Raw genomic sequence first — 19,868 nt, forward strand, 5'->3', positions numbered from 1 at the left:
TTTTTTTCTCTCTTCCTCCCTTCTCTCCTTTCTTCCCCTCCCCTTCCCTTCCCTCCCTTCTCTTCCTCTTCTCTTCTTTCTCTTCTTTCCCTCCCTCCCCTTGTGCACTGTCTGGTTGCACCTTGTCCTTATATCACAGAGTCCTTTGCTGCCCATCTTACAACCTTCTCAGGTTTCAGATGAAAAAACCCTGGGTGCCAGGGAGGTGTAAAGCAGAGACTTGAACCCAGGCTGCCTCTCTCCATCCAGGGCCCTCCCACCCCATCTTTAGAGACAGGTCCCTGCCCTTTAACAAAAGATTTCCCATAAAAAAATGACCACTCAAATTCACATTCAAATCCTGCCTCTGATGCTATTTTGTGTGACCTTGGGCAAGTCACTGAAGCCTCCTCAATTTGTAAAATAGGGAGAACAGCAGCACCTGTTCCCTATCACCCCACCCCCTCTGTGAGTATCAAATAAGATTATATAAAGTGTGCCTCACAAACCTTAGAGTGCTATATAAATTCAAGCTATCACCATTTTTATAAATAATCAAACAAATTCAGAGATGTGAAGTAGCTTGATGAAGATCACTCAGGGAATTAGCAGCAAGGCCAGAATATGAACCCACATCCTCTTCAAATTCAGTGCTCTTCAGAGGATGGAGGGAGAATTTAGATCTCACCAATTTGCAGCATCTAGAAAGAACCTCAGAGATTAATTCAACTCCTCAATCTTTATAATTGAGGAAAATGTAGTACGTAGAGACGGAACTGATTATCTCAGGTTCATTTGGCTAGTTAAGCTTCATGGGGGAGGTGACATATGAGCTGGACTTTGAAGATTTTGTAAAGTTAGAACAGAAAGAAAGGAGGACAGAAGATATTCCAAGTGAATGAAAACATGAATAAATGGTACAGAGGCCAAAGAGGGTTCTTATTCTAAAGGCAATGGAAAGTCATCAGAGGTTTTTGAGTAGGGGAATACCAAATGGCTTACAAAGATTTGTCTGGTAAGGGTGTGGAGATTGGCCTTGAGGGGGAAGAGACTGGAGGCAAGGAGACCAAAGAGACCTTCTACTAGAGCAGAGAGAAGAAAGACTGGGACAGAAACAATAAGAATAAAATGGAAAGGAGAGGGATATGGCGTAGTGGATAAAGGCAGCTAGGTGGCTCAATGGATAGAGTGCTGAGTCTGGAGTCAGGAAGACCAGATTTCAAATTTGGACTCAGATTTACTAGCTGTGAGACTCTTGGTAAATCACTTAATCTGCCTCAGCTTCCTCAACTGTAAAATGAGGATAATAACAGCATTTACCTAATGGGGTTGCTGTGAGGATCAAATGAGGTAGTATTTGTGAAGTTCAGAGTAGGCATTATAAAAATGCCTATTTCCTTCCCTTCCTTTCCAATCCCTACTCCCCACTTTTGGAAGTCAGGAAGGCCAAAGTCCAAAGACTCTTACTAGTTGTGTGGTTCTTGCCAAGTCTTTTTAACTCTATGTCTCCCAGACAACTAACTCCCTCTAAACAGGTCGAGATTCTAGAAGGCTAGAAATGCCAACCTTGAGCTTCTGAGGGAGAGGGGAGTGAGTGGGGGGGGGAGAGTGAGGAAGAAGGGGGGTGGACTGAGAAGTACACTTATTGAATTAAGTTGAATATAATATAGGCTTTTTTGTAATCTTGTACAACTTCCAAGATGGCACTGTGGCTAGAATGCTAGTCAGGAAAACTTGAATTCAAATCTACTTACTTCTTGTGTGATTCTGAGCCAGTCACTTAACCTCTGTCTCAGTTTCCTCATCCAAAATGGGGATAATAATAGCAGCACCTACCTTCCAGGGATGTTGTGAAGATAAAATGAGATAATTTTTGTAAAGCTCTTTGCAAATCTTAAAGAGCTTTATAAATGCTATTATCTCTAAAGACTGTCACATCCTTACCAGCTTCTCATTTCAAACAAAGAAGCCAAGGACATCATTAAACATATCATTGTGATTGTACTGCAGCCGAAGCATATTTGCTATCTTCCTTAACTCCATGGGAGATAACTTGTTTCTGAATGTCTTTGTTCCCCAGATTATGTTAAACCTAGTTGTGGAGTAAGATTGACATCTAGTTTTGAGCCCAAATAAATGGAAATTTGAAGTTTTTATCCAAGTGACTAAATAAACCTTCCAATTTTGGAAACATGGCAGCCTAACTACCTCTTTTTTTTTCTCCAAACTAACAAATTCTTAACCAATGAGATATGTGGGGAAGTAGAAATACCACTTAAGAACTGAAAGTCAGGAAGAACCCCCCTAGAGGTGACCCACGTTTGAAACTGTTGAAGTATATGTATATATACATATGCATATATGTACTTATATACATATGAGTTTGTGTTTTTATATATGTTTTTCTTTGTAGAAAAATCAGAGATATTTCCCCAAAACAGAGTAATTGAGAGGATATCAACAACTATGACATGACTACTTTTGCATCTTTATAAGATACCTCCACTATACATGTCTAATATATAGTATATATGTATAGTATATATAGTATACATGAGGATATTTCTGCCCTCTCTTTTTAGACCTGTCTCTCAGTCTTACTGGGAGCTACAGTCAGAACATTAAGGAGAGTAGATCATGCTACAGGAGAGGATTTTTCCTGTTCAAATTCTATACTAGTCAAGTCAATGAGCATTCATTGAGCAACCACTACATGCCAGGCACTGTGCTAACTGCTGGAGATAAAAAAGAAAGGCAGAAACAGCTCCTAACCTCAAAAAGCTCACAATCTAATGGGGGAAGGCAACTTGCAAACAACTATATACAAACAAGATATATACAGGATAAATTGAAGACAATTTTCAAGGGATAGGACTGGCATGAAGGGAGATCAGGAAAGGCTTTTTATAGACGGTAGGATTTTAGCTGAGACAGAGAAGCCAGAAGGCAAGAGACAAGGAGGGAGAGATTAGCTAAGGGTCTATCAATTTTATTAGTCTTCAAAGAACTAGCTTTTGGTTTTAGTTATCATTTTTATGAGATTTTAAATTCCAATTTATATATTTTCCCTCTAATATTTAATATCTCCTCTTTCATGTTATTTTATGTTTATCTGTTCCGGAAATTTCTGTATGTTGTTTCTTACCTGGTTTTTCATGGTTTCTATGATTTGTTCTTTGTTAAATCTCATCTTAGGCTGTATCTTTTGTTTGTGGTCCCTGAATCAATTACTGCTTTTATTTTATTATGGTCTGTAAAGATTGTATTAACTATGTGTGCCATTTTACACATGATCAATTTTATAAAAGTTCCATGTGGTGCTGAGAAACATGTATGTTCTTTTGCTGTACCATTTAGAAGATGCCATAAGTCATTCAAGTTTACTTTCTCCAGCAATTTTGCATTTTTCCCTTTTATCTTTATGTTAGACTTATCTAGAACTCAGAGAGGAATATTGAAGTCTCCTATCACTATCATGTTACTGTCTATGTCTTCTTGAAGCTCAGATAATGTTTCCTTTGTGAGTTTGGAGATTACGGCACTTGGAGCATATAAGTTTATTACTGAGTGGTTATGTTTTTTATGGTTCCTTTCAGTACAATATAGTTTCTTTGTTTATCCCTTTCTAGTTTTTGAATGTTTGTTTTTGCTTTCTCAGAGAGCGTGATTGCTACTTCTGCTGTTTTGGACTCACTTGATGCATAGGAAATTTTTCCCATCCCTTCACTTTTATTTTGTGTATATCTTTGTTGTCTAAATGTATTTCTAAGCAATGGAGTGAAGAGTTTTATTTTCTTATCCAATTTGCCTATCCTTTTCATTTTATTAGATTGTTTAATTCATTCACATTTAATCTTGTAAGTTAGGTTTGTATTTTCCGCTATCTTTCTCTAATACTGTTTTTTCAAGTTATGATGTTTTCCCTCTTTTGCTGTGAACACAGTACTATATTCCTTCAGTTACTTTATCTTAATATATTTTAAGGTATTCCCACTGGTTCTCTTCCCCTCACCCTTGATTTCCTTGTCTCTTTTGTTATCCCCTTTCCCTTTGGGTTTTTCCTTATTAATTCCATTTTCTATCTTGCTTTTATCTGGTTATATAATCCCCCCCCCCAACTTTTCCCTTTCAATTAGTCAAATAGATTCCTCCTTCCTCTCCTCCTCTTCAACTAATCTGGCTCTTTAATTTTTTAAATTTCATTTTTATGACACATCTCTTTCCAAAAGAGATCTCTTTTACTTTCTTCATTATCCATACTTTTTTTCTGTCTACTCTGGATTCTCATTCTTTGATTCATATTGCCTATAATTGTGTGGTCTTTCTCTTTGTATTCCTCATGAAATCAAAGCTTGCAGGATATCCACTCTAGGGTCTCCCCTCTAGGCAGTTTCTGCCATTGCCTATAAAGCTTGCCCAATAGATTTCCCTTTTCCATTGTTCCCCATGTCCATCTCTTCTCTGTTACCTTTACCAGACTTCCTCCTTCACCCCTGTCTCTTTGTGTACATTTAGAAAGAAGTTTCTTGTTAATTTCTTTGCTCTTACTCTATTGCTGTTGCTGTCTTTAGCGGCTGCATTTATTCAGTCCTCCTGCATTTCTTTTTGTGGTGTTTGAGGAGCAAATAATCTCTTCAGTTCTGATTTTCTAAAAATGTTTCAAATGCCTATTTTTTTGTTGAGTGTCCATCTTTTTCATGTATGTTAAACTTAGATTTACAGAATAGATAACTTTGGGCTGCATCCTGAGTTCCATTGCTTTTCATAACACAGTATTCTATTACCTCCTGTGTTTTCTAGGGGGTGCAGAAAAGTCTTGTGCTACTCGAATATTCTTTCTTTTGTATGTGAGGGTCTTTCTCCTAACCATTTGCTTGACTTTTTTGTTTCTGAACTGAATTGTTAAATTTAACCACTATGTGTCTTAGCCTTGTTTGTTTGTCTTTTTCTTTTGGGGGGGAGAACAGGGGGAAGGTTGATCTGTGAATTCTTTCAATTGGTATATAATTTTCTAAGTTCAGAAGTTCTGAGTAATTCTCCTATTATTTCCTGCATCGTGGTGTTAAGGTTTTTTGTTTGCTTTTTGTTTTGTTTTTGCTGTTGTATTCTTCTGGGAGACCTATGATCCTACATATCCTGGCTTTGAGATTGGTATATTTTGCTTAAGTAGTAAGTATGTTTTCCTTTAATGTTATTTTTCTTGCTTCTCTTCATCTAGATTTTCCTTCACTTATGTATATTTGCATTCCCATTTTATTGTTCTCTCTTTTGTGAGACTTCCATTGCAAATTCCAGTTTTTCTATTTTGACTATTATTTTTGCAGGGCAGGACATAAATTATGCTCTCATAATTTTCATTTCTCTTTTGAACCACTCAGGAACAATGTTATAATTCTATGTTCCCATTATGTTCTACAGGGTCCTCTGTCTCATCAAATATTGGGTTGGTTTCTTTTGTTTTGCAGTATTTATTCATAGATGCCTGAACTCATGTACTAGATCTGTAGAACATATTTCCTGCTCTTGTTAACATTTTCCCTATTGATTTATCTGCTTATGTTCAAGGTCTTTGTGTCTTCTTCTTCTTCTCCATGAGATCTTTGGTAATTTCAATCTTTTTTTTTTCTTCCTCAATTTCCCCTATTCACTTTTTGACTTTGTCCTCTCTAATGCTAATTTCTTTGGGGTGTGGATCTCAAAAGTATCCCAGCCTTTCTCCACAATGGGCAATTCATGGTGCACTAACCTAGATCTCTGCTCCAGGTGACTTTTGGGTGATCAGAACTGGCCCCAACTGAATTCTATACTCTTTCCTTTAGGCTTAATAGAATGCTGCAAAGCCCCCCTCTCATCCTCTCCATCCCTCAAAGAAGTCTTGTGCTGCTCACTCTGTTCCTTAGTTCTCTGGCCAGGCCCTGGCAGTTCAGAGAAGAGCTGTACTGGTGCCACAAGGTTATCTGCCCAGGCTTCAGCTCTGTTTGTGCTACAGAGTTGTCTGCCCTGGTGCTGGCAGTTCAGAGCTTTGCAGTGCTAGTGCTAAAGGGTTACATGTCCTGGCAGGTTTTTGCTCCTGTAGGGCTGTGGAGGCCTGAGCAAATTTATGCAGCCTAGAGCAAGGATCTTTATGGCATTGAAAAGATGGAAGGGTGACTGGAGTTTGGGGGTGGGTTTTGTTATAAGCCTGTATTAGGTCCTTGGGTCTATCACCAGAGCAGCCTCACTGCTAGTAGGGTGGGAGGTGAGGAATGCTGAGTGAGCTCAGGGTCAGTGAGTGTCAGTTCTTGGGTTTTGTAGGGTTTTTTAAAAACCTTTTTTTTTTTTGGATTCTGGGTGTCCTAGACCACAGAGACAGCTGAAAGTGCTTTATCTTTGGTGCATAATTTCTGTTTTGGAAAGATTTGAAAGGTCATGTTGATCAGAGAAAATGCCTAGTCCAATATCTTTTGTCCACATGACCCAGAAATCCTTCCCTGTTGCTCCTTGTACAAGATACTCCATCATGTGACTTCAGACATTTTCACTGGCCATCCTCTAATGCTTGGAATTCTCTTTCCTCATCTCTGCCTCCTGTCTTCTTTTGTTTCCTTCAAGTTCCAGCTAAAATCCCATCTTCTATAAGAAGCCTTTCCCAATACCCTTTAATGCTAATACCTTTACACTATTGATTATCTCTAATTTACCATATATATATCTTGTGTGTTCATAATTGTTTGCATGTTTTCTTCCTCATGGAGAGGAAAAACGGTTTCTATTGCCTTTCATTTGTATCTCAGATCTTAGGACAGTACCGCGCACATAGTAGATGCTTAATAAATTCTTATTGGCTAACTGACTATATACTTATCAAACGTCATTATCGAAAGGATTTAATAGATATGAAAAAAACTGAAAAAATAAAAAGAAGACCTTCAGAATATTCAAGAGATCCTCTATGGAGGAGTTGTGAAGAGACAGAAGCAGGAATTTAAAAGAATAAGAAGCCAGGAAAAGGTTGATACTTGTACTGGTGTGGGGAGTATCTACTTAGCAAAAAAAAAAAAAAAAACCAAAAACAGGAAACATCAAAGTAAGGTTTTATTAATGAACTTTTAGTTTTTTTAATTGGATATTTTAATTTCATTTCCCTGTTGTACATAAGAGGTATTGTTTTTAGCCCAAAGTCCCCCAAATAAGTTCTATATGTTGCTGACTGTAAAGTCCCTGGATAAAACAAGGAATTTGGTGTTGCTGTCAAATGTCTTCTCTACCCCACATTGGAAATACCATGCATAGAAAAGGATGTGGTTGAGAGGGAGGCAAGGTGACAACTACTCACTTAAAGGTTTGCCAGGTAAGGCTTTGATATCTATTCAACATTATTTGTTACTTTAAAGGGCACTGAACTTTCTTCTGCCTATATTTCAAGGAATCTCTAAACCAGTACCAGGTATTTCCAACATGAATAAAAATACTTCACATTTATATGACACCGTACCATTTGCAAGGTATTTTCCACTCAACTTTGTATGGTAGATAACTCAATAATTATTGTGCTTATTTTACAAAGGTCAAAGAGATTAAATGACTTGCCCAAGGTTACACAGCAAGTAAGCGATGGAATTAGGCCTCAAGTTAGGCCTGTTGAATTCCAGGTCAATGCACTGTTCGCTATATCATGGTGCATCTAATTCATTTGGTTTGTTTTCCTGTTACTTTGATGCCATTCAGAACCTTTATTTGGATGGAAACTTGATGCCTACAACTTTGTTTATGAGATAACTTATTTGAATATTGTTACTTTTAGGATTATTCCATATGCTTATTCAGTTCTCTTTCCTGCATTTGACATCTGGGTTGAATATAATTTTCCATGAAAATTAATTAACATCATTTCAGGTGCTTTCAGTCATGAAACCATAGAAACCAGAGACAGAAAAGATTGAATATGTTTCCATTTTTCTTTGTCTTAAAAGTGGGAATAATAATGTTCATAGGATCAAGGATTTAGAGTTGGAAGAAACCTTAGCAATAAGGAGAGATCATGGAGTAATAGAATTGTAACAATCAAAGGTAACGTAGTTCAACCTCTTTCTCTTACAAATCTAAGGTCCTGGAAGATTAACATACCTGACAAAGGTCACACAGGTAGCAATTCTCTGAGCTGGGATTCATACCTAGGACCTGTCCTCTTTCCACCATATCACATTGCTTTTCATGTTGACCTCCTTCATGAGAAAGAAATAGTATTACCAAATTTTATGTAAATATAATAGCTCTTTTTAAAATGGCAAGTGGTAAGAATAATATGGGCTCAGTGAAGGACTGTGTATCTATTGCCCAAGGGCCAAACTAGGTAAGTTTGAGGAAGCTGATGTCCACATTGGCCACAGGATGATGAACTATTTTGGCCATAGCAGTTATTGAACTCCATCTACTAGGGCCACGGTTCTTAAGTTGTAGTACATGAATTTGTTTTTTAAAAATACAACAGCATTTCCATATATTTGGTTTTCTTTGTAATCCTATGTATTTTATTTTATGCATATAAAGATATTCTGAAAAGGAGTTCATAGGGTCTAACAAACTGCCATTGTGGTCCATGACACAAAAAAGGATAAGAACTCCTATACTAAGACAAGGAAGTCAGCAGTATGCATTGGTGAAAGGAACAACCACATTAATGAAACCACAAATCCTTGAAGTATTAAAGTAATAAAATAGCAATTGTTTGACTAATAAAATATTTATTTCATAACTGCAATTCCAAGCATTACCTTTCACCAAAGATAGCATCATTATGTAGTTCATTTATTTAAAATGAGTATCTACCCATACCTGGCATACAGGGTTGTGGTATGAACAATTTAGGTAAATGTATGAAAAACCCCAACCAAACACCAAAAAAAGAAAAAAGTCAAATAAGGAGAGAAAAAATGGAATATTACTTAAAGTCTATGCACCATAGATTTTAAAACTTTTCAGTTGGCTTTATTTAGACATTCCACTTCAAATGAGTGAAATAATAATCAGGTGTAATAAAAGAGTAGGATTTGGAGCTAAAGAAGATGATTTAATATTGGCACTGCCATTGATTACCTGCATTCCTTGGCTTCCTTATTTATAAACCTAAGGAGGTAGAATTTGGTAATCTGCACGATTCTTTCTAATTCTAAGTCTTATGATCCTCTAAGGAAGAACTACTTTGTTTAAAAGTAATATTCATGGTCATTTTAAAGAATGAAACTACCTGGCAATTTCTTTCATCTATAACCTTTGCATGTCCGTACAAAATAACCAAGCTACCGCACCTTTGGAGATGTTACTGTGGCCAATTTAATTGATGTTTTTCAAGGTATCAACATACCAACTTTGTTTAGGTAAGCAAAATGACAAAGAGAGTAGGACAATTGCTTAATGAGTTGGAAAAAAAAAGGATAACTATAAATTAGGCCAAAAATCCTTCAGACAAGAGTTTTTACCCATAATTCTTTGCATAATTCTCTCTACTTTTTAATAATAAACACAGTCTAAATTTATTTTATTGTGATGTAGGTCAAAATACCATAGAGCAAAATGTATACCTATGAAAAATTCTACAGAGACATGATTTTCTAACTTTTTACTATAAGTAATGTGAAAATAGAAAAGAAATTATTGGTTTTATGTTTAGTGAAGGAAGAATATTACACATTAAAAGTTTATTACTCCTCTTCACCACAAGGGGCAGATTGGAACATGGATGTAAAGAGTCTGATTTAAGATAGATAAAGGTTTCTTTGTTGTTATTATTACATGAGTTTGTTATCATGACAAAGAATCATTTTTTAATCTTAACTATTCTCACACATTCAGGCTGTTATCTGCATTGTTGGCGAGAGCACTCAAATCAAAAAGGTTACAGATCCATTTGAGGCATCATCACAAAATCAGAGCTTATGTCTTGGACTATAAAATTTACTGAGTTCAACACCTAATTATTTTTTTGGAGCACTTGAATAAACATAAATAAATCATGTTCAACTTGATGTAGGACACTTAGGGTTCTAATTAAAGAGAATTTCAGCTTTTATTGAACACATACTTCATTTAACCTGATTAGGGGTATTATCGGCCCCCTACCAGCAAGACCAATAGACTTGTTTGTTATATTCCATAGTTCTCTATGGCTAAGACTTCCTATCTTGTCACAAACTCATAATAATACTACAACTTTTTAGAAGTAGTTTTTTTCTTGAATTTCCAGAAAATTTTAAAAATGTTACCTGTATTTCTATACACAGAGGGTTTTTCTTTGAAAAGGTCACCTGTTTTGCCTCATCAAGAAGTCTTGAGTTAAAAAAATTGAAATCCTGTTAAATTACAAAGGAACCCTCTTTTTTCACTGGTACAAGTGGGTATGGAAGTTTTAGTTTAATGAAGAATCACGTTTCATGAGATTAAACTCATAGATCCTTTCTGGCTTTAGATGGCAATGAAACTTTAGCACTTTAAGCAAAATTTCTAATATTACCATAGTCTATATCTGTTTCAAATATTTTTGTGTATTAGTCTAAAAAGCATGAGACAAAATTTCCAAAATTCTTGGGGATACACTTAGATTCCTAAGTGTCCTCCAACAAGTTTTTCGTATTTGGTGTTGGGTGTTTACAAGAGTCACTGAGCCAGATAATCTGTTTAGAGGTCTTCTACTTCAAATCTCCTCATTTTCGAGATGAGGACAGAGAGGTCCAGAGTTAAATGGCTTGTCTAACATCTAACAGGTGTTAAATGTTAGAACCAAGATTTGAAAATAGATTTGACTCCAAAGATTTGACTCAAAATTCAGAATTCTTTTCACTGTTCCAAGTTGCCTCCCAATCTTTAGTCAAATAATGAAATTACTAATATTTGTTGTTGGAAACTAGAGAGTGTTTATGGTGAGAAAACAAAACCATGAAATATAATTTATTTTAAATCTCTTTACATTCTGGCATTTAATGTCAGTTTCTTCTAATAAAAACAACTGTTTGAGTGGATAGTGGTGGGGACTCTGTGGTTTTTAACTGATATTTGAAAAGTAGATTGTAGGTAAAAGAATGCCCATGAAATCTTATTTTAAGAATGGGAATGGATTTTATTGTCACTTAATGATATTTGTCTCTTACTTGGACAAAATCAGCATAAATATCTATGTCATTATTTTATATGTTAAAACAGGAAATCTTAGAAGCATTTCACTGTAGTATTCAGTGAGTTTGTCTCTATATGCAAGTGAAATGGAGAGTTGAAGCAATTATCTAGATGATTTGGTCCAAAAGATGCTTTGATTTGTAATATGCAATTAATTCAGGTAAAAATGAGATTTGGATTGAAATAGCTGGGTAATTGCCTCATTCACCATTTCATATGGCGTAGCCACAGTAAGTTCATTTGCTCCCCTGAGATTTTCCAGTAAAGTTTACTAAGGAATCATGCTTATTTAATCACACAACATATAAGTGGACTGATTTTTTAATAGAGTGATACTTTTATAAGAATAATTGATTTGTTTCAATTTTGTTATTGTCCATCCTTTTCAAAGTAAAATGCCAAATATATGTACTTAATTTCTCCCAGACTTTACGAAAGTTTGAAGGTCAAGAGAGAAGGCTGAAATGAACTACAAAAGCACGGAGTTGTATGAAGCTAAAATTCCCAGATGTAAGATGTTCTTGCCTTTTAATCATTATGAAATACATTGCGTCTTGAGAATGTTTAAAAAAAATTTTAGAGTTCTTTTCATTGAATTTCTGTTGTAGAAAAAAAAAAACAATGAATGCTTTTTCAGTGTAAGAAATCTTCCTATTAACCACAGTTACTTTGTTAAATTTGTATTCCTACACCAACCTGACATAAACTTTGGTTCCCTAGTTATAAATGGTTTCTTTATTTTGATATTTTAATTGTCAGCATTTTAGGTAAAATAATAGACCTGTGATGGTTTTGGAAGTAAAAATGTCTAACCAAAGATTCTACCAATGGATAAAAAACAAGTAAAAATTTTTATACAACTGAAGTTTTTATTGCTAAAAAAGAATGAGAATTTCTTGTAACTATGGTATTTGGAAGTAAGACACTCTATTTTTCCCAGTCTAGAACCTCTCAAATATACCATGTTATTTAACCTTGGCTGTTTATTATTAATTCTTGATTATGACTATCAAGGAAAATGCTCAATTTTGTGGATAAAGAATTGTACACCTCTGATCAATCCATGCTTTTTTATACTTTTGCAGATCTTGACAAATTTGTAGGAGCATGACAAAATTAAAAGAAAATGAAAAAATTGTAAATTTACATTAATATTATCTCCTTGTTCCAATATACTCTATAAAAAAGAAAAGGTAAATATGTTTTCTACTAAAAGTAACATTTTCCCCTACATGCAGTGGCTAGTCTTCACACTCTAAATCACTTGGGAGCATGCCTTGAACTTTTAACCTTCTTTTCCAAGCCCTGATGCTAAGAATAATGCATTCTGCTCCTTGGCACAGAACTAGATTTCAGGACTATGATTCACAGTTTATGTTACAAACACCACTGCATCATCTAGAGAAAAGGTTTGGTTGTCACAGTAGGAACATTCCATGAGATCACATAAATTTATGATAGAGGTATATTTTGTTCTCTCTCTGACAAATTGTGACCCTTGATTTCCCCTTTTCTCATCTTGCAGATATCCTTTGCAAAGTACACTGGCAAAATCTCAGACCTTTATGCATTAATAGACTACAAAAGGATTCACTAGGACTAGCCTCCTGCAATTAATTATAACTATTATTACATTAATCTATTTAAGAAAAATGGGAAGAAATAAGATGCAGTTTTTAGAGAATGAAATTTTGGGAGGCATGTTTTCCAATGCTGTATCAAATAAACAAGTAAGGGTAAATATGGCATGGAAAAAATGTCATTTATTTGTGGTGCTTCTGACTCCTGAAAGGAGGATAACTTTGCAATGTATTAATGTTTGCCCATATCTTTAAGAGCAATATTGAAAAAAGGAAAGTAACAATAATTATAATCTCCTTGGGTAGAAGTAAAGTCAATGTTCTTGTATACTTAGTACTATAACTTCAGTCATATCAGCTTCAGTTAAAATGTTTACTCAGAACTTTCCAAATTAAACTGAAAAGACACAAAATGATGTTTTGACAATTAAATTTTTTTTCTCAGGGAATATCGTTCTGTATTGATTTACTAGATGTAAAGGAAAGAACATGCTGATATCACAGTTTCATCTGAAAAAAATATATCCATCTATATTTTATACTAACATTTAAGAAAATATTATTAACCCCAGCCACACACAGTTTTCTTTTTACTTGAGATGATGCTTATATTTCAAAAGGTTGACTTTGAGTGGATGAGATATAAAATCGTAATAAATGTACATACATGGATTTCCCAAGTAAATAGAATTCTTAGATTGAAGTGATATGTCTCTTACTATATAAATACACACTTAAAAGCCATAAAGAAACAACAGATACAATGCTTGAGCATAATTATCATTGCCCTGTATACATTTTAACAATCCCATATAAATGGGCAGAGTTTAAGATGTATTATTTAAATTCATCTTAATTTTTAATACATAGAAGGTAGTTTTACAAATGAGTTAGCATGAAGTTCAGGCAGTTTAAACTGAAGGTTAATGAATACTTTGGAGAAGTTAAACTGTATTAGGACAATTCATATTAGTAAATGTGCTATGATGATTCATATGCATAAAATGTTATAATGGTCAGGTTAGCTGTCTCCTAATTCTCAAATTGTATTCATACCTCTTGAATTATTTATCATTAGATAGTCAAAGATATCCACAGATATCCACAGATACCCATGAAGTAGAAGACAGAAATCAAATATATTCCAGAGATGTTAGATTTGACACTCATTCCGCTGAAGATGTGCTTGCTTTGCTAGTTTTTCTCCTCTTCAAATGTTGTTTTTCTGGAACAAGATGAAATGGTGTTAAAGACTTCCCAAGCACTCTTTCACACTGTAATGGGAGTTCATTCAAAGGACATGTGGCTGGAGGACAAACAGTAGCAGTAGTTATCCTCACCTCCCTCCTCCTTTCACAACTCCTTCCTGGTCCAGACGTTCCCTCCCCACCTCCCCTCCACCCCGCCCCGTGCCCCCTCAAGCTAACCCCATCACAGATACTGAATGCCACCTCACTTGCTTTCCTTCCCTCTCCCAACTCCCTTTGCCACTGCCTACTCAGTGATGTTCAGATTTTCAGAATTGGCACTTTCACCTTCTTACTGTCTGTCCATAAATTCCACTCAGTCAATGATTTTATTTCCACCCTACCAAGAGATGTTGATAGAATTAACTACAGGCTGTAGTTACTTTATCATTCTATCCCCCAAGGAAAGGATAATTATTTAGATCATGAATCATTGAATAGTAGAGCTAGAAGGGACCTTATTATGAGATTCCTTATTTTATGGAAGAAGAAACATATTTTAAAATGACAAAAAATTACTGACGAAACAACACCTATTTGATGAGAATATTAAAGAATAAGATTTTTTTATTGCATTCCAAGACTTTTGGGGGGAAAGAGGCTTATATTTTAAATTCAATTCTGTAGTTGGATAGTTGAAAAATACAGTTTGTTACATCTGGTATATTTTTGTGGAAGATTGATAAACTTTCTGAATACTATGTGGATTATTAATATAATTTTAAAATGTTCAACTATAGCAATTTCTAAATACTAAAAATAACACAATTTTATATCTATGTATGCTGTATATGTGTATGCACATATGTCCTGGATTTAGTTTCCCAGTCCTCTATATAAACAACCTGAGTGTAAAAATTTCCACATATTTCTCAGATGTCATTTTTCAACATATTCATGGCTGTTCCCCATATTCTTATTTAAATCAGGTATTTGGGTAAAATAACACAAATGCAACTTTTTGCTCCTATCCTTCAATTTAGGAGGAAAGGTGAAGTTTCTGTGAAAACCTTCCTACTCCACAGCTCATTTAGAATAAAGGTAATTCACCCGCAGTTCTGTTCTTGAATTTGCAATGCTGCAGAAGCATTCTGCACTGGCCTTTCTTACAAATTGCATTGTTGAAATAATAAAAAGCCCCATTTCTTAATCAAACATAAATATGGCTTTCTCTCACCTGTCAGGATAAAATGGAAGAGCCACTCAGCACCTGGGGTATTTCCCCCCCACCCCAGTAGTTTCACATCTAAGACAGAGTGAGTTCCCTGCCCCCACTCAAAAAAAAATGAATTGCTCCTTGGCATTGCAGTGGCAATGATTACCTAATAAAGCTATTTAGCAAAACTCATAATTGTGTGGTCCTGTTCCTTCAAACACGTGTCACTGCTGCCGCCAAGTGACAAGTCTGCAAGGTTGTCTAACCCTGAACAATTAAAACAACAATTCCCCTTAGTTGCCCCTGTTCCCTCCTGGATAGAAATACTGTCTTTTGGCCATGTGATAAGACAGAATTATATACTAGTTTTCTTTTGATGAAAAATGAAGACCCTTTACTAAAAGGCCAACTCATTAGCCCACTTGGTGATAAGTTCCCCTAGAATTCATGTTTTCTGGGGGACATGGCATTAAAAAAAAACAATTTATCTCCTTCGACTTGTATTTCTGATTTAGGAGAAAGTAATTTTTGATGTTATTGTTTTTAATATACTCCATTAGCTGACTCTAGTTTTCTGCAAACTAACAGTGTGTGTTAAAGGAAGGGAAATCTTTCACTTCAAATCCATGGGTCATACCAGAAACTTGCAACTGTGGGAACACATGAGTACATGGGGATATATGCAAAGACGGTTCTCTTTAGTCTCCTCATTCTTGAACCATGCTAAGAGCTTTTCAATTGCTGTGACATTTTCAGCCAGCGAAGGAGTAGTTGTTGCAGAGCAATGTTTTACAGGCAATTATTTTATATGATCAATAGAGCAATTCCCCCCTCCAGAAAGGAACCGAAGCGATCAAGTTAAATCATTAAACGGGAGAAAGAGAGAGAGAGGGAAAAAGGCTTCATCTCATTAGCAGGTGCCCGGGCTGCAGGGTCCAGAGCTGCTCACAATGTCACTGGCCCTTTAAGACAATGACTACGTCCCCCTCCTGTAGCTGTTGACAGGTCTAAACCTCCCTAGCAGCCCATTGTGGCCACAGTAGGAGGCACCTGCAGAAAATGTGCCAAAACCAGGCAGGGAGCGAGAGCTTTTCAATAAGCTCCCCAGCTGGAGAGGAGAGGCAACCCTAAACAAGCCGACTCGGACTGGGCATGTGACGGGAAAAGGGGTCAAAGACAGACACCTCCTATCGGCTTTCTGAACCTTGTATGCTTCAATTTGCTGACATCTTCTAACTGGCTTTTTTCTATTTGCTTAATATGCTGAGGTATTTAGCTTAAAAGCACTAAATGTTCCATTATGATGAGCAAGTTTTTCCTCCCATCCCCATCCTCATTCCCATTTGTTGTTAAGGGAGATATTTCCTAGTGTTTTTCATGGTCTTCCTGGCCAACACCAAAGCTCTTCTTCTTCTCCCTTGTTACCAATAAGAGGCATTTTTCACTCTTGTCAGAGCAGGATTCCTGTTTGATTTTCCTTTTTTTCTTCCTCTCAGGGACAAATAAACCAAATACTGGCATATATCTAAATGTGGATCCTCCAGTGCCTTCATGGAGCAGACATTCAGATTGGTTCCCAGCATACAACTAGAACGTGCCTGGCAATGAGGCAAATAAAGCTATGCGAATTTGTTGTTGTCGTCGTCTGTGTGATATAGAGTTTTATTTTTGGATTTCTGTCTGTCCCAGGACTTCTTTGAAACACATTTCTTTCTCTTAATTAGACATTTTGAAAAGTAATGCTGAGCATGGTGGGTTGGGGCCGGCGGACAAATATGAATGCATAGGAACTAGGGACAGAGCAATGTGGCAAATAAAAATAAGAGCAGTTTTCCAACTCAAGAGCTCAGTACTCTTGAGCTATTAGTTGATGTTAAGGCAATGTAGAGGAAAAAGAACCTATGGGCAGTAAAATTCTTTCCTCTCACTGAATGATCATGCCATCCTCTAAGGGTGCAAAGAGAGGGAGAAATTAAATGGAATACAAATTAGGGAATTAGAACATCAGGTAGGATATGAGATAATGTATGTCCTCCTTAGGTATATATCTGACATCATTACCCCTAGCATCACATTCTTTTGCTTACCTAAATAGAGAAGGGACTAGCTATATCTTGAACTTTTAGACAGCTGATGGGCTCTTAATCAGCTGCATATGGGTATTTACAAAGAGACTGTAATAGGGGATTTCCTGTGGTGTATAAATGTCTCTGATAAAAAAGGAGTAGGAGGAAAATAGAGTGCCTGGGTGTGAATAATCCAGGGACTAGACACCCGAAGAACTTGGAAGCTAGAATGACACATCTCCATGCTTATTAACTGGGCTTGCCTAGAGCTCAGGCTGGCCATATTTCTCTTGATTATTAGCTGCTTTGGGACCACGTGAAGGTTGGCTGTGTCTGGGGACTCACACAAAGAGAGGAAGAGACTGTCTCTCAGCTCTTTGGAACTTGTTTATGCTTTTTACACGTTCTGCTCTCTCCTAGAGAGCCTGGTTGCCTTCTTTCTTCTCTTTCCCGTCACCCCCCAACTTTGGAGAGAACAAGTGAACCATTCATGGAAAAAAGAGAGAGAGAAAAGGAGAGTAAGAAAGAGAGAGAGAGAAGGACAGGGAAAGAGAGAGAGACAGAGAGAAGGGAGGAGGCGATACCACCGACAAATTCTATTGAAAGCCACTGGCTGTTCATTTATATTCACACTTTTAAAAAATGTTAACTAATGATGTTAAATGGTTTGCCAAAGGTCCTAGCGGGTCAGTTGTAGAAGTGCAATTTCTGCCTAATTAGGGCTCTTGTGGCTGCCCGAGGGCCTCCCAGTGCAACGGGTGACGAGCCCGGAGCTGACAGCTTCAATCGGCTCCATTGGGAAGGTTGGGCCGGTCATGTTTTCCAACTCAGCCAGGTGTTTGCTGAATGGCGGGGACTTGGCGAGACCTGAGCTCTTCCATGATCTCTTTTCTTTGACTAATTCCTTTGCAAGCTCTTCCCCCTTGCCTGTCCTGTCTTGTGTCAAGGTCAAGAATGGGCTTCCCTAAATCAGCAATTTGAGTTATCCCTGGGAGGTCATTAACAGCCTCCCCTGGGCATAGGGCACAGACATCATAAGAATCTCAGAACCCAGATGCTGGAAAAACTTTTCTCCTAAAAATTTTTGGGAGGAGGCTAGGGGTGTTGAAGAGAAGGTTTCTGTTTTCTGTGAGGAGAAAGAGAAAAATAGAAACTTAGCCTTCTATGTGTTTACTCAAACCCTAATGATGCTAAAAAAAAGGGGGGGTGAGGAAGAGCACTGGTCATAGATTCAGAACTCTGATAAATACTCCATAATTTCTTAAGTGGCAAAAAATTTAAAAACCGATAACAAACATATAGTGGCCTTAATCAATGAATACCTAAGCTGGAGGGGATGTTAGAATTCATCTAGTCCAATACCCTCATTTTATACATGGGTAAATTGAGACAGAGAGAGGTGAGGTCACATAGCTAGTTAGCAACAGAGCCAATTGACGTCTAGCCTTCATATTCTTGCCATTAGTCCATGTTGGTGCTTGATAAATATTTATTGATTAACTTATTGTTGATTAAATAGTATAGGCAAAATACCCTAATAATAATAAACTGTGTTAAAATCATATCTTTTTCTACTCCCCCTGACCACCACCTCATCTTCTAGTCAGTATTGTAAGTTTATGGCAGCCAGTATAAAGAAGCAACAGTAGGAAATAAGACTGCAAAAGGAAAGCTGAAAGTCAGGCACAAATAGTCCCAAAGATCAAAGGAGAAAAATTTATAAATTGTATCATATATTACAATAGGGTTAATAAATAACAATCACTTACAATATTAATAATTAATAACTGTTAATATTATTAGTAATAGATGGAGTAGTGGATCAAATGCTGGACCTGGAGTCAAGAAAACCTGAGTTCAAATCCAGCCTCAGATACTTGTGACCTCGGGCAAGTCACTTAACCCTGTTTGCCTCGGTTTCCTCATCTGTAAAAAGAGCTAGAGAAGGAAATGGCAAACCACTCCAGTATCTCCGCCAATAAAACCCCAAATGAGGTCGTGAAAAGTCAGAAATGACTGAACAACAACAGCTTCCTGACTCCAGACCCAGCACTTTGTCCACTGGGCCACCACGTTGATTTGGATTTCCAATCATAATTTACTTGAGCTCAGTTTACCTTCCTTAAGCACATACAACTGGGTGATTAGGGGGATAATATTGAAGAATTCTGGGTGGTGACTGGAAATCAAGTTTGGAAACAGTTTTGCAGATTATCCCCAAAGTTAATAACCAAGAGAGTAAATTGCTTAGGTATAGACAAGACATAAGGAAGGATGGATATTAATATTTAATAGCAAGAAGTACTACTTAACTTTGCATGGAAATCAAAACACCAGAAGACATTAGATTGGGTATAATTATAAAACATCACTACACCTTTCCTACTTTAATTGGATTCTCTTTTTCATTTTTGTGAATACGGATTACAATATGGATTACAGGCCATATGCAATCAGTTAAAACCAGGTCTTACCAATGGTATGTATAATAAACAACCTGGTATGGAAGCATTATAGAGCTAAGGCCTCTGTTGAGTTATAAAATATTAAGAAATAATATTTTTGACAATATCCTAGTGTGAAGTCCTTGGATTAATTTGAACCATAAACTTAATCAATCATCCTGAATAAAAGACTAAATTTAAAAAATATATATTTATCAGTTTCCCAGAAGATTTCTTGAAACTAAAAA

Source organism: Vombatus ursinus, unplaced genomic scaffold, assembly GCF_900497805.2.
Source record: "Vombatus ursinus unplaced genomic scaffold, bare-nosed wombat genome assembly UNPS02009205.1, whole genome shotgun sequence".
NCBI classification, from domain to species: Eukaryota; Metazoa; Chordata; class Mammalia; order Diprotodontia; family Vombatidae; genus Vombatus; species Vombatus ursinus.